Source organism: Musa acuminata, chromosome BXJ2-2 (assembly GCF_036884655.1).
Source record: "Musa acuminata AAA Group cultivar baxijiao chromosome BXJ2-2, Cavendish_Baxijiao_AAA, whole genome shotgun sequence".
NCBI lineage: Eukaryota > Viridiplantae > Streptophyta > Magnoliopsida > Zingiberales > Musaceae > Musa > Musa acuminata.
In genome coordinates this window covers 15,764,716-15,791,303 of record NC_088339.1, presented here as the reverse complement: position 1 = coordinate 15,791,303, position 26,588 = coordinate 15,764,716, and positions in this window count along the sequence as shown.

Genomic DNA, 26,588 nt, shown 5'->3' with positions numbered 1-26,588 from the left:
TAAGGTATAATCCTGGTCTTTTATGGAAGAAACGTGGCACTGTAGCGGGCTGCGGGTGCTGTTTGGGATGCCCAACATCCTCCCTTTCCTTTTTACTGTTCACAAGCTTTTCTGTGTGGAATTTGTTCTTCTTTTTAGCGCTCTGCTTTCCGACATCTACCGCAGCCGCAGCAGGAGGAGGTGGAGGTGATCCGTCCCTACAGAAGCAGAGATTAAAACAAAAAAAAGGGAAAGATTGTGACACAGCCCAAATGTTTCAGTGAGCAATCATTGTTGCTTGGTTTCCAAAACTGTTCTATTTTTCTTATCACCGTTATTTCTATGTTTTTATTGAAAAACTTAAATAATATTTAAAACAAAAAGGATAATTTTTGAGAAAAACACCTAATTTTTTTTCCGATAAAACCTTCTTATTTTCCTTTTATCTACAGGGAGGCTCACTAATTACAAAATGATCTTGTTATCGAAAAAAAATAATTGTTCATTGAGAAACAACTAAGGCCCCACTAGTTACAATATTTTTTAATAAATAAGAGTTTGTTTCTAAACTCATAATTTGATTATTTTTTTATTAGTTCTTCTCTCAATTGGTTATAGATGAGAATGTCATTGAGATGGATGATGATTAAGTTATCAATATATAAATGTAAAATATTATCCATCAATCGCATAAATGTGATAGGGGCATTGTATTATTGTATTCGAATAGCCCTTGATGCATGTTGAAGGTTATCTTTCATATGTCTTTCATATATAAATAAGAGGTCTAGTTTGATGAAGATCGTGGTGTGTTGCAATTGATCCAATAGGTCGTCTATCCAAAGTGGGGGATACTCATGTTTCATCGTGATCTTATTTAAGGCATGGTAGTTAATGCACATGTACAATCCTCCATCCTTTTTCGACACCATCACCATTGATGACTTGCAAAGGGAGCAAGAACAACTCAATTCTATGATATCATTTTCGATTAGCTCAACCATTTGTCATCGAATTTATTAGCTCAATGCATCGGTGATGAGCTATATGTCATGCTCTAACGCTTGTCATGTAGGCAGTCCACTATTTTTGTTGAAGAGGTTCACACATCTATTGGTGAGTTCATGTAACTTTTCATCATCTTCTTTCTTATATGTCATTGATAAGGCTATGGCTTATGTTTCAGCATATTTGATTTTTCTTACTAGATGCTCAATCTTTTGCCATCCTTCGAGAACTCATATAACTAGGGCTGGTAGTAGTAGACAATATCTCGATCCCAAAGGTATAGACTTCGAAAGATTACTTGGCATATCTTAAGGAGCACCACTATGCACAATACCTACCACATCAATATATTTGTTAGTAATGGCACGGTGAAACTTAATCAATCTATCCTCATCTCAACATCTTTGTGGATCCAACACAACATATATGGGTTTGGATAAGGTCTGATTTGTATGTCAAACTTATTAAGATGAGATTTTTTTTATTGCTGGTGTCAACGGTGACATTGATGACACCAATGACTTTTTGCTTGACTTGGAATTTTTAGCATGAAGAGCTCTTCTTGAACCTTTAGACTAGGGCTCAAACTTAAGTCTATAATCTTCAACCTCATCATCAATGATTGACTCAAATTTGCATGTGTTAGGATCGAGTCGGCACAAAGAGGGGAGCTGAATTAATGCAGTGGATAAACATATCGGTTTAAAATTTCTTCCTATGATAAAAACTGAACTCGAAAGATATGTTAACTTGAAAGTGTATTCGTAAGGTAGTGAAAATAATAATTTAGTTTGCAATTAAAGTAAAGAGCAAAATAAAAATATAACCCAGATTTTTATAGTCGTTCGGTCGTCGTAACCTATATCCAATCTGCCGATTCTTCTTCCATCGAGGCCATCGGCATCCACTAACGATCTTCTTTCAATGGGTGAAGATCAACTACCCTTTTACAACTCGATTCTCTTTTTGATAGGTTCAGGAGAGAACCTTTACACCCCTACTACCTCATCTCTTAAACTTCATAAACACTTAGAGATTTGAGAGATGTTCTCACAAGATTACAATAGCGTTTTTCTTTTTTTTTTGCTCTTAGTTCTTGTATATGTTAACTAGGGATGAGAGAGGTATTTATAGGCCCCTAGTGTCAGCACTGCAAGCGATACCATCGCTAGTGCTAGGTGGTACCACCGCTTGCAGTGCTAATACTAGGTGGTACCACCACTTGGGAGACTGTCTGGGTAGTACCACCGTCTGACAATCTCAAAGACTGAGTTTGGGTGGTACCACCGCCTGACACAGTCTCGGAGACTATGCCACCGATGGTTCCATCTATTAGGTCATTATTTGGGCCTTTCATTTGGCCCAACATGTTGAATCTCGGATTTTGATGATGAAATAAATTGATAAATTATTTGACCTGATTTGTGTTGAGATAAGTGTGCAAGAGTCGAAGATTCGGACGGTATACTGGGAGCTCATTGAGGGCTCGTCTAAAGATCGCCAAGAGCTCATCAGATGATCGCTGAGAGTTCATCGCTGAAAACTTGTCAGGAGATCACCGAGTATTCATCGAAAGATTGCCAAAAGATTGTTGGGAGTTCGCCGGAAGCGCACTGAAAGACTCGCTGAGAAGTTCGTCGGAGGATCATCGAGGGAAAGATCTATTGAATTTCATATTATGATGATGAAACCAATTGATAAGTGTTTATGATTTAATCTGCGTTTTGAGTGACGCAGGATGCTTCGATCAGGGAGAAACAATTAAAGCAAGAAGAATCATGTTGGGTTGGAGGAAAACATGTCGGAAGATTGGACGTCGAGCCAGAGGATCGATCGACGTATTGATAGAAGGCTTCGGGCCATGGATTCAGGCATTGGGTCAAAAAGAGTGGATATTGTGCCAAGGATATCGGAGTTACAGAGATCAACTAGCCAATTGGGCAATAGACCACAAGATCGGATGATGCGCCGAAGAATCAGACGAAGCGTCGATGGACCAATGACATGTCGGACAACATGATTCATGCTTAGTAATAATTGTCTAGATCGAAGTATTTTTTTGTGTATGTAAGATTAACTACGATAGTAAGGCATAAACCAAAATGAAGTTCCGGAGTCAAGAACCCGATTTCGGTGGGAGTTCGAGAGTTCATCGGAAGTCCGGACGTTTGTTGGAATTCCAAACATTTGTTGGAAGTTCTGTCGGAACTAACTGAGAAGTCCAGGAGCTTGCCAAAGTAGCTCGTCGTAGCTCACCAAGAAGATCGTCGTGAAGTCCAAGAGCTTGTCGGGAGTCCGCCGGAACATTATCGAGAGATCGTCGGAAGTTCGTCGATAGATCGTCGAAAGCTCGCCGAAAGAAATCGGACTTATCTTGCTTAGAATATGTCTTAGGAATTATAGTTAGCACATAGTTAGAGTTGGGATTAGTAGGTAATCCCATCAACTCTGTTAGGGGCGAATTAGGCCCGAACTTGGGCTGGTTTGGGCCGGATTCAAGGCCCAACCAAGGTGTTGAAACCCTGGCCAACGGTGGCACCGCTTGGGGAACATCACCCCAGGAAATCTGGGCGGTGGTACTGCCGGTAGTAATGCTGCCAATGGTGGTACCACCCCTGTTCGGCGGTGGTATCGCCTAGTGGCAAATCCTACAGTGGTAGTACCGCCCAAGAATGGCGGTGGTACCGCCAATGCTCGGTAAACCTGGGATGAGACCTTTTTAGGCTCCAAGTTTGAATCAACTTGAAGCCTATAAATACCCCTCTCATCCCTGGTTAACCAACACAAGCACAGAGAGTTTAAAAGTAAGAAAACGCTGTAGAAATCTCTTGAGAAATCCCCTCCTCTAGCTTAAACTTAGAATTCTATTTAGAGAGGATTGTGTGCTTGTAAAGGTTATCTTCTAAACCTGTAAAAAGGAGAAGAGGGGTATAAGAAAGAAGTCACCTATTAAAGGAAGATCGATAGCGGATGCCAGTGGCCTCAGTGGAAGAGGAATCGGTAGAGTGGATGTAGGTCACGACGACCAAACCACTATAAAGATCTAGTTTGCTTTCTTTTGTACAACTTACCTTACTACAAACCTTCTTACTTGCTTACTGTTTTCAATATGTTTACGAATATACTGTCAAGTCAACATCTTCCGAAATCAGTTTTCAACGTACGAAGAATTTTTCGGAACTAACGTGTTTTTACCGCTGCACTAATTTACCTCCCCCCCCCCTCTTAGTGCCGACTCGTTCCTAAAAAGATCGATATACCAGACTAATTGCTTGCCTTAATCATAGTTAGAATTGTAAATTGAGTTAGGGTGATCCCGCTAACTCGATTAGGGGTCAATTGGGCCCTTAACAGGGCTGAATTGGGCCGGATTGAATGACCCATTCAGCACCTAAAAACATGGCCAGTGGTGGCACCGCCTAGGAGACTAAGTCTTCTAGTAGTTCTAGGCGGTGGTACTGCCCTTGTCAAGCAGTGCTACCGTTGGTAGTTAATGCTGCCAACGGTGGTACCGCCCTTATCAAGCGGTGGTACCACTAGAGCTTGGTCTCCGAGCTCTGTCAGATGGTCATACCACCCAGATTGGGTAGTGGTACCACTCAGTGTCAGGTGTCAGGTGATGGTACCGCCCAGTAATGGCGATGGTACCGCCAGTACACCGAAAATCCAAGAAGAGATACTCTTTGGCTTCATTTTCGAAGCTATTGGGGCCTATAAATACCCCACCATTTTCTGCATGAAAGGACACGAAAGTATTGGCATAATCTTGAATTCTTGAGTCTTAAAAGTGTTATAAAAGTGAGAAGAGTTCTCCTCCTTCATCTCTTAGCCTTATAATCATCCAAGAAAGATGAGTGAGACTTATAAGGGTTGTCTCCTAAACCCGACAAAAGGAGAAAGAGCTATAAAAGGTGGTTGGCCTTCGCCTATTGAAGGAAGGCCTTTAGTGGACACTAGTGACTTCGACGAAGGAGAAATCTGAAAGTGGATGTAGGTGTTAGGAACGAGTTGGTACTAAGAGAGGGGGGTGAATTAGTACAGCGGTAAAAATGTCAGTTTCAGAAAATTCTTTCATACGATTAAAACCAATCTCGGAAGATGTTAACTTGAAAGCATATTTGTAAATATATTGAAAGCAGTAAGCAAGTAAGGAGGTTTACAGTAAGATAAATTACACAAAAGAAATGCAAACCGGATTTTTATAGTGGTTCGGTCAATCGTGACCTACCTCTACTCTATCGATTCCTCTTTCGTCGAGGCCACCGACATCCATTATCGATCTTTTTTCAATAGGCAAAGATCAACTATCCTTTTATACCCCTCTTCTCCTTTTCACAGGTTTAGGAGACAACCTTTATAAGCACACACTCTTCCCTAAACAGAATTCTAAGTTTAAGCTAGAGAAGGGGATTTCTCAAGTGATTTCTACAGCATTTTCTCACTTTTAAACTCTTTGTGCTTATGTAAGTTAACCAAGAAAGAGAGGGGTATTTATAGGCTTTAATTTAATTTAAACTTGGAGCCTAAAATGGTCTCATCTTAGGTTTCCTGGGTACTGGCGGTACTACCGTCGTTACTGGGCGGTACTACCGCAACTTGATCTGCCACTAGGCGATACCACCGCTTGACAGGGGTGGTACCATCGCTAGCAGCATTCATTGTTGACGGTACCACCACCTAGAAATCCTGGGATGTTGTCTCCTAGGTGGTGCCACCACTAGCAAGGCTTTCAACATCTTAGTTGGGCCTTGAATCTTGCCCAAACCAGCCTAACTTCGGGCCCAGTTGGCCCCTAATAGAGTTGATGGGATTAACTCTCAAATCACACTCCAATTATGTGCTCATTACAAAATTTAAGGCATACAATAAGCTAAATAAGTTTGATTTCTTCCGGCGAACTGCTAGTCAAAGGTGCCCAACAAGCCAATCACGTGAGTGATGACACGTGTGAATTGATACAGAATCTTTTTGCTCATTATATTTTGGCATATATCACTTTATAACTATTGCATATATGCATATATATATTTTCATGTCCTTGGATTTATGCAATGGGAATCAGATCGTGATGAGATCACGATAATGAGATCGATTCACCTTTAAACATAGATCCTAAATAATCCCGGTCATAGGTTACTCGAGAGGGATATCGTGATAACTGGACAGATTGGTGTGCTGTATACCCGTCCATATGATGGATGCAGCTGGTCTCATAGCTGCTCATGTAGGGACACTAGGGATACAGTATAGGTGCTCATTGGAGAATGAGTTCACTGATTGATCCGCTTACGGAATGCTGGATGGTTAATGATGCCTTATTATCAGACAGCGATTCCGTAGTCCTAGTGGTGTATTTGGTCCTTAGACTTGAGACACCAAGGATGTCCTGTATGAGTGCTCCACTCTTTGATACCAGACTTATAGGTTTGGCTGTCCCAAATCTAGTACAACTGGTCATTGGGAGTGGTAGTCGACCTTACGAGGGCTATTGAGTGTCGATAGAGGATCATCCACTCTCGGCATCATGAGAGGAATATCCCATGTATTCTTGCTCAGACAAATCCCTGGCCAGGGTCATTCGGGTTGAGAGAGAAAGAGTTCTCCGGGAGAATCCGATTAGAGCGAGACTTGAGTAGAAACCGTATGGGTCTGACAGCACCATGCTCGATATACGGTCTCTGGGATATTAGATGGATGAGGGACTATAGGTATACGGTAACTGAGGACAAACAGGTCCAATGGATTGGATTCCCCTGTGTCGTCTAGGGACTACGGCGTAGTGGCCTAGTACGTCCGTAGTCGATGAGTCAAGTGAATTATTACGAAGATAATAATTCACTGAGTTAGAAGGAGTTCTGACTGGTATGGCTCACGGCCAGCTCGATATTGGGCCTAGAGGGTCACACACATATGGTATGCAGTGCGATGAGTAGAGGTTCGGATATGAGATATCTGACGGAGCCCTTGTCTTATTAGATGCAGATCGAATACCCACTAGGGGAGGACCCATTAGGGTTTGACAGGGGACCTCTATAAATAGGAGGGATTCAGAGCCTCATAGGCTAGAGCCTTTGCTTGCCTCTCCTATTCTCCTCCCCCTCTCCACCTCAGAGTAGGCCTGGAGTTTTGAGGAGTGTCGTCGCAACCCTACTGTGTGGATCACCGCTAGAGAGGAGGACGCTTGACCTCCTTCACCCTCTCCTAAGGATCTGCATGGAAACAGGGATATACGATCTCCCTAGGTAACACAATCTACTCTATACGTAGTTTTTCAGTTTCATGGATTTTGCGCACCAATCTTCGCACGACGATGAACATCTCTTTGGGAATCGGGAATTTTATTTTCTTGTTCTTCCGCTGCGCATGTGATGTCGCCCCCAAGATTTCCCAACAGTGGTATCAGAGCCAGGTTGTTCGTGTAAATGATTGGTTTTGAACTGTGCATGTTGTGTTTAGGAAGAATTTTGATGTCAAAATCGTTGACGCAAAAACAAGGAAGGGCAGCAATAGTTGCTGCCCTCGATCTACGTGCGTGCAGCGCAACCGAAGGCAGGCAAAGAAGGTGCTACGCTTACAGCAGTCGGTGGGGTTGGCAGCCAGTGGGTGCCCCACCCGTGGTCGTTGCCGCACGGCGCCGACAAGCAGGGCTACAAGCAAGGCGGCCACCTACGTGCGGGCACTGTGGCCGCACGCAAGGGTGATGCCTGCGGGTGCTGGACCCGCGGGGCGAGGCGCCTGCGCCCGCGGGCTGAGGGGCCATAGGGCAACGACACTTGTGACCGCTGTTCCTGCGGGCAAACCACCCCGCCACCGCCACCCCCCCCCCCCAAGGGTGGCCGCCCGTCGGGGCACTGCACCCGCGGGCATAGCGCTCATGGGGGCAGTGCCACCCGCAGGGGCGCCAACCCACGGTGGCGCCCACCTACAGGGGCGGCGCCCCGCCCCGCCGCACAGGCGGCAGCAGCAAAGGGGAGTAGTGCATTAGGGTTTTTTTGGACAAAAGATAGTTTTGCCCCTCGAAATTTGAGAAATTTCAGTTTTTATCTTTTGTCCAAATTATGAAAATACCCCTATGAATTTAAAATTTTCCTATATGTCTCTGATTTCATAAAATACTAATTAATTAAAAGTTTTAGGTGATTATTATTTTTTATCATCATCTAGTAGTCCTACATGATGATGATTAATTATACATGTGATGTATGATATGTGGACGGATGATCATGGACCGTGTGATGTGTATACTTATGATTATTATTATTGAGGTCTACGAGCCTCCATTATATTTCTCGTTTATTGTCGGGTCTGCATGCCTATGATTAAGTTGTAATCACATGAGGAGGCGCAGCGGGAGCGTGGATGCGATAGCGGGACCCACGAGACGGATGATCGCGATGCATGAAGATGCATCAAGATGTCGACGGAACCAACGGGGACGAGATGGACGATCACAGGGCATGGAGATACACCGTTGCACACATAGATCTTGATGTGAGTGATTAGGCCTATTGGCTCGGGCCTAATCACATTAGGTTGTGGTCCATGATGTGTGATTGTTTATACACATACTAGATATGTATATATATTTGCATGCGATGTAGATATATATTAAATATGTATATGTGTGACATGTCATATTAGGAGACCAAATCATAGAAACATCTCTCTCAATAATATTAAGTCGGTAAACGTGAGGCAATTAAATTGACCCACGTGGCCTTCCATCGTTATAAGTAGGAACCGATTCCCGGTGTAGGTTGAGTTGGTTGAGTCCCTCGAGACTCACCTATATCGCGATTCACTATCTTGTTTACGACATAGAGATGTCAACGGTGACCTGATGACATGGTATGCTTGGTCGAGTCCCTCGAGGGTATATCATCAAATCAGACTCATCTTGTAACGAAGGTGTTGACTTAACCGAGCATCATGGTTGGTCGAGTCCCTCGAGACCATGGTGATTCGGAGGCCGAACAAGACGGGAATCACAAGGAGTTGTGATCGGCAAGAGTTGCCTACCTTTTAGGCTTAGTGTGATTGGTCGAGTCCCTCGAGGTTACACTAAGACGCTGATTGGATCCTGATCCCCACTAGAAGTCTGCCGGAGACTTCCGTTTCATGTGCTGGGGGTGTCGCGTGACTCGTTAGTAAAATAGTGGGAGCATATTAAGATAGAAGTCCATATCTTGATAGTTTATTTCTTACAAAATTTGCATGTTATTCATTTCTGTTGCATCTTTATTTTCAGAAAATGTTGCTTTCAAATCCCTTACGTGGCATACTTGATGTCAACCGTCTCACTAGTCCAAATTATACGGATTGGCTCCTTAACTTGAGAATTGTTCTCACGGTGGAGAAAATCGTGTACGTCCTTGATACAGTAATGCCTATGCCCGAAGAAGGGGCAAGCGAGGATGAGATCGCTCGCTACGTGAAGTACATTGATGACTCCACTCTTGCTCAATGCTATATGTTGGGCTCTATGACTCCTAAGTTACAGAGACAACATGAAAAGATGGATGCCAGATCCATTCTCCTACATGTCCGTAAATTGTTTAAGGAACAGAGAAGGACTCAGCGATATAAGATATCCAAGAGCCTCTTTCGCGCTAGGATGACTGAAGGGACACCGGTTCAGAACCATGTCCTAAAGATGATTGAGTGGATAGAGAAACTCACAGGTCTAGGAATGGTCCTAGAGGATAACTTGTGTGTGGACATTGTGCTTTAGTCCCTACTAGATTCCTTTTCACAGTTCATAATGAATTTTAATATGAACATGCTTGAGGTGACTCTCCTAGAGCTCCTCAATATGTTGAGTGAGGTAGAGAGTACTATTAAGAAAGAGAAGCCAATTCTCTATATTGGTGAGACCAGAAAGAAAAGGAAAGCAGAAAGATCCCTTAAGAAGGGAAAGGGCAAGGGCAGACTAGGTAAAGCAAAGGTTGCTAAGAAAGACCCAGTAAAGGACAAAAGCCAGTGCTTCCACTATGGCAAAGATGGGTACTAGAATAGGAACTGTAAAGAGTACCTTGCAGAAAGGGCGAAACAGAAGCTTGGAGAAGCTTTAGGTACATTCATGATCAATCTCCAATTGTCAGATTTTTATGATAGTGCATTAGTATTGGATATCAGTATTGCTTATCACATCTACAATTTATTGTAAATTCTAGCAAAACCGAGGGGAGATTGGCGAGAGGAATATTGCATAAAGGTTTGTTTGTGCTAAACACTACTCCACATATCATGAATGTAAGTGTGTCTAAGAGGAAACGAGATTAGGTGAACAGTGCATACCTATGGCATTGTAGGCTAGGTACATATGCAACTTGCGAGCATTGCCTTCGTGAAAAACTGACCAACTCTCCATTTAGTGGAACTGGAGAGAGAGCCACTAAGCTGTTGGAACTCATACATAGTGATGTATGTGGACCCATGTCAACTCATGCCATTAGTGGTTACTCCCACTTCATTACCTTTACTGATGATTTCTCAAGGTATGGATATGTGTACTTAATGAAGTACAAGTCTAAGGCCTTTGAGAAATTCAAAGAGTATAAGAATGAGGTGGAGAACCAGACTGGAAAGAGTATCAAAACTCTTCGATCAGATCGAGGAGGTGAGTACTTAAGTATGTTGAATCTCGGATTTTGATGATGAAGTCAATTGTCATTTGTCATCTAATCTATATGCTGAGATAAGTGTGTAGGATTAACTACAATGAAAGTAAGACATGCAGTAGGAGTTGTGCCGGAGTCAAGACAATGATCACGTTGGGAGTTCGAGAGTTCGACGGAAGTTCGGACAGTCGTCGGAGGTTCTACGGGAACAAATCCGAGAAGTCCATAAGCTTGCCAAAGAAGCTCGTCGGAACTCGCCAAGTGAATCGTCGCAAGTCCAAGAGTTTGCCGGAAGTCCGCAGGAGCATCACCGAGGGTTCATCGGATGATCGACGGAAGTTTGCCAGAAGCTCGCCGGAAGAAGCGATTGACGCGTTGGAGCAAGTTGCAGTAAATGTCTTAGGGAATATCGTAGTTAGCACAATGATTAAGTTGGAAATGGGAGGTGATCCCATTAACTTAATCTTGGGGCAATTAGGCCCCTGAAAAATCCAAATTGGGCCGAATGGATCAACCCATTCGGACCCTGATTTCTGCCAGGCGGTTGAACCGCCCAAGGCAGGAGGTTGCACCGCCTGGGCTCAGTCTCCGAGCGAGACTGGGAGGTGCAACCGCTCCAGCCAGGCGGTGGCACCGCCTGGGCTCAGTCTCCGAGCGAGACTGGGCGGTGCAACCTCCCCTGACAAGAGGTGGCACCGCTTGAGCTCGGTCTTCGAGCTTTGCCAAGCGGTGCAACCGCCTCAGTCAGGAGGTGCAACCGCCTGAGCTCGGTCTTTGAGCTCTGGTAGGAGGTGCAACCGCCCCTGACAAGAGGTGGCACCGCCCAGAGGCTCAGTCTTCGAGCTCTACCAGGCGGTGCAACCGCTTCAGTCAGGAGGTGCAACCGCCTGATCCCGGAATTCCGGGAATTGACAGTTTTGAGCTTCAAATTTGAACTGGGTTGGGGCCTATAAATACTCCACCCATTCAGCACTGAAAGGGTATGAACTTACACTGAAATCTTGATCTTTTTCTGTTATTCTTAGAGCTCAAAATTGTTGTAAAGGCCAAAAGTTCTTCTCCCTCTTTTCTTCCAAGTTCTGAGTTGTAAAGAGAGGAGAGAAAATTCTGTAAGGGTTGTCTCCTAAGCCCGTCAAAAGGAGTGAAATTGTAAAAGGGTGGTTGGCCTTCGCCTATTGAAGGAAGGCCTCTAGTTGACGTCGGTGGAGGAAGCCAAAAGTGGAGTAGGTCAAGATTGACCAAACCACTCTAAATCTCGGTTTGCATTTACTTTGAGCATCTTATCTTTACTACAAACCTCCTCAATAGCTTACTTCCTTCTGTGTTTTTACGAACGTGTTTCAAAGTTCAGTGCTTTCCGAATCGGGGTTTAAGACGCAAATCAGTTTTATCGTACGAACGTCGTATTTCAATTTGCGCTTACGTTCTGATTTCCATTATAACTGCAAACTGCCTTTATATCTTTGCTTTAACTGCATCTCACCTTATCTCAAGTTAAAGTGGTTTACGAATCAGCTTTTATACCGAAATCGCTTTTATCGTACGAACGTCGTATTTCAGTTTGCACTTATATTTTGATTTCCATCATAACTGCAAACTGCATTCATATCTTTGCTGCATCTCTCCTAGTCAAAAGTTGAAGTGATTTACGAATCGACTTTCTTACTAAAATCACTTCTATCGAACGAACGTAGGTTTCGATTTTAATCACAGAAGGTTTTCCGCTGCACTAATTCACCCCCCCCCCCCCCCCCTCTTAGTGCTCTTGATCCTAACAATTGGTATCAGAGCGGGGTTAACTCTCTAACAGATTAAAACCCAAGAGAGATGACATACGCCGGAAACCAAGAGGGCCATTCTATTACACGTCCACCCATGTTCAATGGGACGGACTACACCTATTGGAAGACCCGAATGAGGATCTTTCTTATTTCTATGGATTTTGAACTTTGGAATCTTGTTGAAAATGGATTTTCGAAGTCTTCTCTTCCAATGATCGATTGGAATGAATTGGAGAAGAAGGCTTTCGCTCTTAATGCAAAGGCTATGAATGCCTTATTTTGTGCACTTGATAAAAACGAATTTAACCGTGTTTCGACTTGTGAAACCGCATTTGATATTTGGCACACACTCGAAGTGACTCACGAAGGCACAAGTAGAGTGAAAGAGTCAAAAATCAATCTTCTGTTACATTCTTTCGAACTTTTCCAAATGAAACCAAGTGAGACCATTGGCGACATGTTTACCCGTTTCACGGATGTTGTCAACGGTCTAAAAGGACTCGGAAAAAGTTTTTCGGATTTTGAGCTCGTAAATAAGATTCTAAGATCCCTTCCTAAGAGTTGGGATCCTAAAGTCACTGCTATTCAAGAGGCGAAAGATCTAAGCAACTTCCCTCTTGAAGAACTAATCGGGTCATTAATAACCTACGAGATGACTTGCAAAGCTCATGAAGAGCAAGAAGACATCCTTCCAAAGAACAAGAAGGATATGACACTTAGAACTTTAGGAGTCCACTTGAGAGAAAACTCAAGTGATGAGGACTATGACGATGACTTGGCACTTCTAACAAGAAAATTTAAAAAATTCATTAAAAAAAATAAGTTTAAGAGTGACGCAAAAAATAAACTTGAACCCAAGAAGGACCAAGTTATTTGCTATGAGTGTAAAAAGCCGGGACACTACAAGAGTGATTGTCCCCAAGCCAAAAAGAGAACATCAAAGAAGAAGGCGCTCAAAGCAACGTGGGATGACTCGAGCGCGTCCGAAGAAGAGGAGTCCAACACCGAGCAAGTTGCTCACTACGCCTTAATAGCCATCGGAGAGGAGGTAACGAATTTAATAGATGCAAATTTATCATTTGATGAATTATTAAATGCCTTCCATGACTTATTTGATGAATGCAAGATTATTAGTAGAAAATATAAATTACTAAAAAAGGAGCATGACAATGTTACTTGTAATTTTGATAAGTTAAAAGCTGAATATCATGATAGTTTAGGCTCATGCATAAAATGTCATGATTTAGAAACTCTCTAAAAGGAAAACTTGCTACTTAAGGACACCTTGAAGAAATTCGAGGTTGGTAGCAAGTCATTGAACATGATCCTTGCAAACAAGGGTCACGTTCCCAAAAGAAGTGGAATTGGATTTGTGAGAAGTCCTCACCAAAATTCAACCACCTTCATAAAAGGCCCCATCTTACATGTTCGACACCAAAGCAAATGCAACTTTTGTTGCAAACTTGGACACAAAACACATTATTGTCCATTCAAGAAAATTAGTCCGAATAAATTAATTTGGGTTCCCAAAGGAACCATGACAAATTCTATGCAACATGATAAACAATATAGATCTATTTTTGAGGCACCCAAAAGCAAATGGGTTCCTAAAAATCATCCTTTTTTGTAGAAACCTATACCATCGCAAGCTAGGAGCAAGAGATGGTACCTTGATAGTGGATGCTCAAAGCATATGACCGGAGATCCATCTCAATTCTCTAAGCTCACTAGCATAGACGAAGGCTATGTCACCTTTGGAGACAACAACAAGGGTAAAATCATTGGCAAAGGAACCATAGGTAACAAATCCAACTTCTTTATTGAAGATGTTTTGTTAGTTAATGGTTTAAAACATAACCTCTTGAGCATTAGTCAATTATGTGATAAAGGATATATTGTCAGATTCGAATCTAATGCTTGCATCATTGAAAAACCACACAAAAACATGTCTATGATTGTATTAAAACAAAATAACGTATACACTATTGACATCAATGATTTGTGTAATGAAATATGTTTTTCAGTTTTGAATGAGGATGCTTGGCTATGGCATAGAAGATTAGGTCATGCTAGCATGAAACTAATTACTCAAATAACATCTAAAGAACTTGTAAGAGGAATTCCTCATATCAAGTTCATCAAAGATAATGTATGTGATGCTTGCCAATTAGGTAAACAAATTAAGGGTAGTTTCAAATCTAAGAATCAAATAAGCACCTCTAGGCCCTTACAATTGATCCATATGTACTTGTTCGGACCAATCTCTACATCAAGTCTAGGAGGTAGCAAATACGCCTTTGTCATTGTAGATGACTATAGCAGATATACATGGACTTACTTCTTAAAACAGAAAAATGAATGCTTTAGATATTTTACCAAGTTTTGTAAACTTGTTCAAAATGAGAAGGGGTCTATGATTTCGTCAATTAGAAGTGATCACGGTGGAGAATTTCAAAACCATGATTTCCAAGAATTTTGTGAACTCAATAGATACAACCATAATTTCTCTACTCCAAGAAATCCTCAACAAAATGGAGTAGTAGAAAGAAAAAATTGAAATTTACAAGAAATGGCAAGAACCATGTTGAATGAACATAGCCTACCCAAATATTTTTGGGCCGAAGCCGTAAACACCGTATGCTATATATTGAATAGAGTTCTGGTAAGACCCTTACTCACCAAAACTTCTTATGAGTTATCGAACAACAAAAAACCCAACGTTTCATATTTTAAAGTCTTTGGGTGTAAGTGTTTTATCTTGAATGAAAAGGATAACTTAGGAAAATTTGATGCTAAATCCGATGAAGGAATCTTTCTTGGTTATTCTTCGGTTTCTAAAGCTTTTCGTATCTTCAATAAAAGAACCTTAATTATTAAAGAATCCATTCATGTTGTTTTCAATGAGATTTTCGAAATCAAGAAAAACGATTTTGATGATGATGTTAATTTTGATTCTTTGAATTTAAATGAAACCCCGTCTCCAACTAGCAACTTGGATGCATCCACTTCCAAAAAATCCTTACCCAAGGATTGGAAGTATGTAGATGCTCATCCTAAGGAGCTAATCTTAGGAGACACATCAAAGGGGGTTCAAACACGATCTTCTCTTAAAACTTTTTGTGCGAACGCCGCTTTTCTCTCCCAAATTGAACCCAAATGTGTTGACGAAGCCATGAAAGATGATTCATGGATTATCGCAATGCAAGATGAATTGAATCAAATTGAGAGAAATGAGGTGTGGAAGCTTGTTCCTAGGCCAAATGACCATTTAGTTATTGGTACTAAATGGATCTTTAGAAACAAGCAAGATGAAAATGGTATCGTGGTTAGAAACAAGGCTAGATTAGTGGCCAAAGGTTTCAACCAAGAAGAAGGTATCGATTACGAAGAAACCTTCACTCCTGTGGCTCGATTAGAAGCCATAAGGATGCTCCTTGCCTACGCTAGTAGTAATAATTTTAAGTTGTTTCAAATGGATGTTAAAAATGCTTTTCTTAATGGCTTTATTTCCGAAGAAGTCTATGTTGAACAACCTCCTGGATTTGAAAATAATAGCCTCCCTAATCATGTGTTTAGATTAACCAAAGCTCTCTATGGTTTAAAACAAGCCCTAAGGGCTTGGTATGAGAGACTTAGTTCTTTTCTTATTGAAAATGATTTTACAAAAGGCAAGGTTGATACTACATTATTCATCAAGAATTTTGAAAATAATTTTCTCATTGTTCAGATTTATGTTGACGATATTATCTTTGGTTCCACGAATGAATCTCTTTGTGAATCGTTTGCTAAAACTATAAGTCTTGAATTCGAAATGAGTTTAATGGGAGAATTAACAGTCTTCTTAGGCTTACAAATCAAACAACTAAGCAATGACATCTTTATTAGTCAAACTAAATATGCTATGAATTTACTAAAAAAGTTTAATATGAATAAGTCAAAGACTATTAACACTCCTATGAGCACCTCCACTAAGTTAGAAATTGATGAAAGTGGAGCAAGCTTCGATCAAAAAACTTATAGGGGTATGATAGGAAGTTTACTTTACCTCACTACAACTAGACCAGACATCATGTTCAGTGTAGGACTTTATGCTAGATTTCAATCAAACCCTAAGATATCTCGTCTCAAAGCAGTTAAAAGAATACTTAGATATCTTAATGGTACCACAAATCTAGGATTATGGTACCCAAAATCAAAGAATCTTGAGTTAATTGCTTATGCTGATGCGGACTTTGCTAGCTGTAGACTAGATAGAAAAAGCACATCAGGAACATGTCAATTTTTAGGACATGCCCTTGTTTCCTGGTCATCTAAGAAACAAAACTCGGTTGCACTATCAACAACCGAAGTTGAATATATTGCAGCAAGTGCATACTGTGCACAAGTTGTATGGATGAAAAACACATTAGAAGATTATAAAGTTCATCTTAAAAATATTCCCATTAAATGTGATAATACAAGTGCAATATGCTTAATAAAAAATCCTATACAACACTCAAGAACAAAACATATTGATATTAGACATCACTTTATACGAGATCATATTACTAATCATGACGTAATCATAGAGTTCATTGATACTAAATATCAACTAGCTGACATTTTTACAAAACCTCTAAGTGAAGAGCAATTTGATTTCATAAGAAGAGAATTAGGAATGTTGATGTGTCCGAATACATAAACTAGTTAAAATTATTTTTCGGACTTTATTGAATGATCAAATCACTTGATTGTCATTACATGCCTAAATAACATGTTGTAAATTATATGTTGAATACAAAAATGTTTTGTCTTCATGATTGTATTTGAAAATCTATAGCATAGTCGTGTCCGAATGCATGAAAGTGTTCATTTCATTTTCGGATTCGCTTAACAATTGGAATGCTAAAAATCGGATTTTCTCATACACTCTTATGAAAAATATTTTTCTGAAATGATTTGATGAAATGGTTCCTGCTTATAAATTCCATCTTGAAATATAGATGATAGTATTTTTACTTGTAAAAAGCTGTTTCACACATATATCTTGACTCAAAGTAAACCCACAAATAGCTGGCTTTCCTCCTTCATGCAAAAAGATTATAACAAATAAAAAGGAAGAAGTATTCAAAGCAATCTACGTATCATGCCTTCCTTTATATGCTTGATTTTCTATCACTTACTATTGGAAAATAACATGAACCCAGTAAAGGCATGAACAATTATCGCACTTATGCTCAAAATTTGCTTATATTGTTCTCCTGGTATCACAACTACCATGCTTTTTGTTGATGACAAAGGGGGAAAAATATATGAATTGATGCTATAAACACTGATGCTATGATTATCCCATGCTTACATCACCAAGAGATATATGAACAGATGCTATGATTAATTTGCATTATACCTTGTTTGTATCGCGTCAAGATATCAAACAAAAAACTTGCATCGTAATTCTACGAGTTGATATCTTACCATGTGATGAAATGCAATACTTGCTAAAATATTTGGAATATGTACATCATGTAATGATATCAAAATCTTACTTCGCAGCTTTATATGTTGATATCTTACAATATGATGAATTGCTACTATTACTATCATTCAAACTTGTTATGAAAAATTTGAAAATGAATGTCAAGCCTTGACATCATCTTCAGAGAGATACATCATGATGGGAATCATGATGGGAGTATTAATAAGTTCAAATTATTCTAACTTATCAATATGTCTCTTGAATTCTTAGGTTTTGAATTCAAAAATGACTTATCTCAAGTATGGCATATAGACAGGGGGAGTTAAGGTTAACTCCATTATCAATTGATTGTCATCATAAAAAATGGGGAGATTGTTGAATCTCGGATTTTGATGATGAAGTCAATTGTCATTTGTTATCTAATCTATATGCTGAGATAAGTGTGCAGGATTAACTACGATGAAAGTAAGACATGCAGCAAGAGTTGCGCCAGAGTCAAGACAATGATCACGTTGGGAGTTCGAGAGTTCGACGGAAGTTCGGACAGTTGTCGGAGGTTCTGCGGGAACAAATCCGAGAAGTCCATAAGCTTGCCAAAGAAGCTCGTCGGAACTCGCCAAGTGAATCGTCGCAAGTCCAGGAGTTTGCCGGAAGTCCGCAGGAGCATCACCGAGGGTTCATCGGATGATAGATGGAAGTTCGTTGGAAGCTCGCCGGAAGAAGCGATTGACGCGTCGGAGCAAGTTGCAGTAAATGTCTTAGGGAATATCGTAGTTAGCACAATGATTAAGTTAGAAATGGGAGGTGATCCCATTAAATTAATCTTGGGGCAATTGGGCCCCTGAAAAACCCAAATTGGGCCGAATGGATCAACCCATTCGGACCCTGATTTCTGCCAAGCGGTTGAACCGCCCAAGGCAGGAGGTTGCACCGCCTGGGCTCAGTCTCCGAGCGAGACTAAGAGGTGCAACCGCTCCAGCTAGGCAGTGGCACCGCCTGGGCTCAATCTCTGAGCGAGACTGGGCGGTGCAACCTCCCTTAATAGGAGGTGGCACCGCTTGAGATCGGTCTTCGAGCTCTGCCAGGCGGTGCAACCGCCTCAGTCAGGAGGTGCAACCGCTTGAGCTCGGTCTTCAAGCTCTGGCAAGAGGTGCAACCGCCCCTGACAGGAGGTGGCACCGCCTAGAGGCTCAATCTTTGAGCTCTGCCAAGCGATGCAACCGCTCCAATCAAGAGGTGCAACCGCCTGATCCCGGAATTTCGAGAATTGACAGTTTTGAGCTCCAAATTTGAACTGGGTTAGGGCCTATAAATACCCCACCCATTCATCACTGAAAGGGTATGAACTTACACCGAAATCTTGATCTTTTTCTATGATTCTTAGAGCTCAAAATTGTTGTAAAGGCCAAAAGTTCTTCTCCCTCTTTTCTTCCAAGTTCTGAGTTGTAAAGAGAGGAGAGAAAATTCTGTAAGGGTTGTCTCCTAAGCCCGTCAAAAGGAGTGAAACTGTAAAAGGGTGGTTGGCCTTCGTCTATTGAAGAAAGGCCTCTAGTTGATGTCGGTGACCTCGTCGGTGGAGGAAGCCAAAAGTGGAGTAGGTCAAGATTGACCGAACCACTCTAAATCTCGGTTTGCATTTACTTTGAGCATCTTATCTTTACTGCAAACCTCCTCAATAGCTTACTGCCTTCTATGTTTTTACGAACGTGTTTCAAAGTTCAGTGCTTTCCGAATCGGGGTTTAAGATGCAAATCAGTTTTATCGTACGAACGTCGTATTTCAGTTTGCGCTTATGTTCTGATTTCCATTATAACTGAAAACTGCCTTTATATCTTTACTTTAACTGCATCTCGCCTTATCTCAAGTTAAAGTGGTTTACAAATCAGCTTTTATACCGAAATCGCTTTTATCGTACGAACGTCGTATTTCAGTTTGCACTTATATTCTGATTTCCATCATAATTGCAAACTGCATTCATATCTTTGCTGTATCTCTCCTAGTCAAAAGTTGAAGTGATTTACGAATCAGCTTTCTTACCAAAATCACTTCTATCGAACGAACGCATGTTTCGATTTTAATCGCTGAAGGTTTTCCGCTGCACTAATTCACCCCCCCCCGTCTTAGTGCTCTTGATCCTAACAAAGTACAGAGTTTACTCAGTTCCTCAAGGACCATGGGATTTTTCCTAATGGACACCTCCTTATACACCTCAGCTCAATGGTGTCTCTGGAAGGAGGAATCATACACTGTTAGATATGGTACGGTCCATGATGAGTTTCGCTGACCTACCTATCTTATTCTAAGGATATGCCCTAGAGACCGCAGCTTACCTTCTGAACAGAGTTCCAACTAAGTCGGTAGTGTCTACACCATATGAGATATAGAAAGGGAAGAAGCCTGATCTTAAGGTTGTTAAGATTTGGGGCTGCCTTACCCACGTTAAAAGACACAACCCCGATAAGTTAGAATCAAGGACAGAGCGATGCAAATTTGTGGGATACCCTAAGAAAACTTGTGGGTATTATTTCTATCATCTCGAGGACCAAAAGGTCTTTGTAGTTAAGAGAGTAGTGTTCCTTGAGAAGGAACACATTCTTGGTGGAGATAGTGGGAGAATGATAGAGTTGAGCAAGGTTGGAGAACCAAGCTCAAGCACCACTCTACAGCCCGAGTCTGTTCAAGTACCTAATACACAAGTTTCAACTTTACGTAGGTCTGATAGAATATCCCATCCTCCTGAGAGATATGTGGGGCATATTAGAGGAGAGGATGTTGAGGATATTGATCCTCAAACCTACGAGGAGGCTATTATGAGTATAGACTCCGGGAAGTGGCAAGAAGCCATGAATTCTGAGATGGATTCTATGTACTCCAACAAGGTTTGGAACCTAGTTGATACGCCCGAAGGTATTGTACCCATCGGTTGTAAGTGGATCTTTAAGAAAAAGATCGGAGTAGATGGAAAGGTAGAGACCTATAAATCAATGCTAGTGGCTAAGGGGTATCGTCAAAGGCAAGGTGTTGACTACGACGAAACCTTCTCACCCATAGCAATGCTAAAATCCATCAGAATTCTATTGGCTATTGTAGCATACTATGATTATGAGCTCTGGTAGATGGATGTAAAAACTGCATTCCTCAATGGGAACCTCGAGGAGGAGGTGTATATGATGCAACCTGAGGGATTCGTGTCTAAGAACTGCCCAGATAAGGTGTATAGGTTGCTTAGATCCATTTATGGACTAAAGCAAGCTTCCCGAAGTTGGAACATCAGATTTGATGAGGCAATCAGATCTTATGACTTCGTTAAGAACGAAGATGAGCCTTGTGTGTACAGGAAGGTAAGTGGGAGCGCTATCACCTTTTTGGTGTTATATGTGGATGACATCTTGATCATTGGGAATGACATAGGAATGCTATCCATAGTAAAGACTTGGTTATCTAGACACTTCTCCATGAAGGACTTAGGGGAAGCATCCTATATCTTGGGGATTAGAATCTATAGAGATAAATCCAAGAGGATGCTTGGCTTGTGCCAGTCTAGGTACATAGAAACCATTGTCAAAAGGTTTGACATGAAAAATTTCAAGAGAAGTCTCATACCAATGAGACATGGGATATCGCTTTCTACAAGTATGTCCCCAAAGACTCCAGAAGAAAGGGCAAACATGGATATGATACCTTATGCCTCAGCAATAGGGTCTATCATGTATGCCATGCTATGTACTAAGCCTGATATAGTGCATGCTCTGAGTGTCACGAGCAGGTATCAGGAGGATCCAGGCTTGGAGCACTGGAAAGCAGTAAAGTGTATCCTTAAGTACTTAAGAAGGACTAAGGATCTTTTACTAGTATATGGAGGTAATAGCCTTAAGGTTGAAGGCTACACGGACTCAAGTTTTCAGTCTGATGTCGATAATAGCAATTCGAATTCAGGGTATGTGTACACCTTGAATGGAGGAGCAATGTGCTGGAAGAGTTCCAAGCAAGATACTACTACTGACTCGACCACAAAGGCATAGTACATTGCTGCATCAGATGCAGCAAAGGAGGGAGTCTGGGTGAAGAAGTTCATCATAGATTTGGGAGTCGTGCTGGGTAGCTGTTGAATCTTGGATTTTGATGATGAAACTAATTGATTGTGTTTATATGTTTAACTACATTTTGAGTGATGCAGGTCTACTCGATCAGGATTAGATAGTTAACGCAGGAGGAATTGACGTTACGCCGGAGGAGATCACGTTAGGATATTGGATGGTAGAAGGCTTCGGACGTCGGGCATCAGGCCAAGAGCGGAATTGCGCCAAGGATATCGGGGTTGCGGAGGTCAATCGTCGATTGGGCAACAAGCCACAAGAGAGGATGATGCGCTGAAGAATCAGACGAAGCGCCAACCAATGATGTGCCGGGCAACAGAATGTCAATTCGCGTTGTAATAATTGTCTAGATCGGAGTAGAGTTTTGGCTTGTGTGTGCAGGACTAACTACGATAACGACGAAGACATAAAGCGAAACAAAGTGTCGGAGTCAAGCGCGAAGGATTTGTTGTGAGTTCGAGAGTTCAACAAAAGTCCAAAGGTTCGTCGGGAATGCTGCCGGAACTAACCGAGAATGAGTAGGGAGCTTGCCGAAGGGTTTTTCGGAAGCTCGCCGGAAGGTTCGTTGGAAGTTCGCGGAGCTCGCCGAGAATGATCGGAGCTTGCCGAAGAAGCTCATTGGAACTCGCCAAGATTAAATCGTGAAGTCTAGGAGCATGCCGGGAGTCCGTAGAATGGTTTTCGAGAGTTCGTCGGAAGACCGTCGGAAGTTCGCCGGAAGCTCGTCAGAAAAAGTCTTGACTTGCGGACTTTGTAATAGCTTAGAAAATATCTTTAAATTCGTAGTTAGCACGTTAAATAGGATTAGGATTAGGTGTTAATCCTATAACTCAAGTAGGGGCCAATTGGGCCCGAGTTCGGACTGGTTTGGGCCAAGTTTGGAGCCCAACCAGTGAGCTGAAATAGTGTAGGCGGTGGCACCGCCTAGAACCCGAATACCAAGCGGTGGCACCGCTTGGCTGGGCGGTGGCACCGCCAGTCCACTATCAGTGTCAGACACTGACAGGCGGTGGCACCGCCAGCATCGGGAACCAAAGAGAATTCAAATTTTGGAGCTCAAATTTGAATCCTCTTGAGGCCTATAAATACCCCTCAATTCTCAGCTGAGATAACAACTTTTTGAGAAGCAATTGATTGAGAGAAAGGTCTTAGAAAAGTCTTAGCAAGTCTTGTTTTCAATTTGCTAGATTGTTCACCTCCTTTTTTCTTGCTAAAAATTTATAAGAGTGTAAACCACTTGTAAAAGGTTGTAAGAGGGGTATTTGCCCTTTCCCTTCAAGAGATTTGCTAGTGGAAGGTGGGAGCCTCATCGAAGAGGGCCTCACAAGTGGATGTAGGTCATTTGACCGAACCACTTTAAAATTGGCGTGATCTCTGGTTTGCATTTTCTTATTGCTATTTATATTACTGCAAACCATCTTCACTTTGATGCTCTACTTCTTTGTCTCCTTCTTACGTATCCCTTCAAGTTAAAATGCAATCGAAACGGTTTCAAACGAAATGTTGCTTTTATCGTACGAAGTTTCCGAAAGTGATTAAATCGTCAAAAGTTTATCGTACTTTACCGCTGCACTAATTCACCCCCCCCCCCTCTTAGTGTCGCTCCGATCCTAATAATTGGTATCAGAGCCTGGTATTTTTCATTTCAGATTTACACCCGAGAGAAATGACTCTTCATGGCTTTCAAGAGAGCTTATCGGTTGTTCGTCCACCGTTGTTTAACGGATTGGACTACACATATTAGAAAACTCGAATGAGAGTTTTCTGGATTTCTATAAATTTGGATTTATGGAATATCGTTGAAAACGGTTTTCAACTTCCCTCTAAATCGATGAACGAATGGTCGGATTTGGAGAAGTATTTTTCTTTAAACGCAAAGGCTATGAATGCCTTATTTTGCGCTTTGGACAAAAATGAATTCAATTGGATTTCTACATGCGAAACGACTTTTGATATTTGGCGAACACTTGAAATCACGCAGGAGGGAACTAGTAGAGTCAAAGACTCGAAAGTTAACATTTTATTGCATGATTTTAAGCTTTTTCGAATGCAACCAAGCGGGGCTATAGGCGACATGTACACCCGTTTCACGGATGTCGTCAATAATCTAAGAGTTCTTGGTAAATCTTTTTCGAATTTTGATCTCGTAAGAAAGATCTTAAGATCCCTTCCAAAAAGGTGGGATCCTAAAATAACCGCAATATAAGAAACAAAAGATTTAAATATTTTTCCACTTGAAGAACTAATTGGTTCGTTGATGACATATGAAATGGTGCATAATTCACATGATGAACATGATGAACGAAATCACCTTCCAAAGAATAGGAAGGATTTGGAACTCCAGACAAATGAATACCACTTGAGCAATGACTCAAGTGATGAGGACAATGATGAACTTGAATTTTGAACACTAAATCTTAATAAGTTCATTAAACAAAAATCTAAAATAAACAATGAACTTGAACGGAGGAAGAGGCCAAAGAAGAGGAAGGCAACCAAGGATGAATCAAGAACTTCCAAAGGTGAAACGGCGAATTGGGCTTTGACGGGCTTCGACTACAAGGTAAGTAACTCAACTCTCTTGAATTATTTTGAAATTACTTGAAGTTTTTCATGAGTGCTTAATTTAGATAGTAGGAATAGGAAATAAAAATTTATTTTTCAAAAATTATATCATGTTTTTCTTTTTAGCATCTTTCAAAAATTAAAAATTTGATCATGAAAAGTATATAGCTAAGATTTCATGCATGTTATGTTTTGAAATGTTGAATGATATATGCAATATTAGGGATGATAATTATATGATATGTGATAATGCTTAGGATTAATCCATGCATGTGTATCTTGATGATTTTATGTCATGCATGAGTTTTTGAAGTAAATGTTCATTTGAAACTCTCATTTTAGATTAACATGTTTTTGGTCTAATCGTTTTTATGATGAATTAAGATGATATTCTCATGACATATTAAGATGACATAGTGCATGTACATCTATGTATGAATTTCTTGATATTCTTTTGATGATAGATGAGATATCATGATGTGTTTGGTCTTGACGGTCTCATGACGAAACTTATGTTTCGATTTTAAATGATGATACATGTTTTCACAAAAGACTTGAATACCCTCACATGAAATAAATTGTATGAAATGGAAATAAATTTTCTATCCTATTGAGATTAATAAATTTATTTTACCAATCTTATGAATCTCATGAAAATATACATGATGATAAGCATGTGTTATTTTCATGAGTGTATTTGAAAAACATATGGCAAAACCATATCCGAATGCATGAAAGTGTTAAATTTCATTTTCGGATTCTCTTGATCGAAATTCATTTTTCGATCCTAAACGTTGATGCATGTTTTTATTTAACATAAATGAAAAAGCATGCTAACATGAAATTAATCACTTAAAATGAAATACTTAAAAAAAAGGGAAAAATATATTATCAATGAAGTCATGAATCTACTTATGAATTTTGTGAACCATAAAAGTGATTTTGATTATTTGAATTTGAAATAAGTTTTATCAAAATCATGATATTGATTTCTTGGAATAACATGAGATTACCTTTGATGATCATTTTGATTATTATGATTCATGAAATTTTGGATTCATGACTTGGTCTTACATTTGTTTATGAGATGGTTGAAATCTTTGTACCTTTGAATTATTCCCTTCTCCTTTCAATTTTTGAATTTATGCATGTTATATGTTAAACATTTGAAACCATATTTTGGTATCATGCATATCTAAGAAATGTTAATTTGATAAATTTAATGAGTTAAAAATAAATGATGATTTTTCTCTTGAATACAACTTGTGAATCTCATGAAAATAAACATGATGAATATTTTGAAAATAAATGAGTGTATCATGCAGTTGGTCTTATTGATTTCTTTTGAACATACTTTTTGAAATCATACTTGATGATGAATATCAAGATATTAAAAGGATGTTATCATGGAATCATGCTTGATGATTTGTTTTTTACATTTCCGTCTTAAATGTTGACACTTGTTTTATTAAAAGTAAAGGCATGCTTATAAGAAGCAAATCACATGAATATAAATTTATAAAAATGAAATGCGATCCTCTATCTTATCGCCTTTTTAATAAATCTATGCTTGTCATGTATGAATTTATTGAATGTTATATCTCCCTTAATTCATTTTGTTCTCCTAGATTAATTTACCAAAGAGGAGAATCTTCCGAATGAATGAAATGATACAAATGAATCACTTATCGATATATCTTTTTGAAATATCTTTTTAATGTGATGTTGATAATCTAAGATGCCTGTTGGAATTCATGACATGAGATAATTGAATCCTTGACTTACTCTTTATATGGCTTGAAAATAGATGTTTAAAATCTTGCTTGATGAGTTGTTTTATAAGATTTTGCCTTTATGTCTTGAACTTTCATGCTTGTCTTGATTTGGCATATAAAGACTAAGGCATGCTTAGATGAAAAAGAATCACTTAAAAAATACCTTTCCCATAGATTAATGATTTCATGATATTTTATGAATCTCGAAATTGATTTTGATGACTTGATTATGAGTTTCAAGTTAACGATTTGACTTGAATGAGTTTTATCTAAATCATACTCTTGATCTGGCAAAATTGGAATCACAA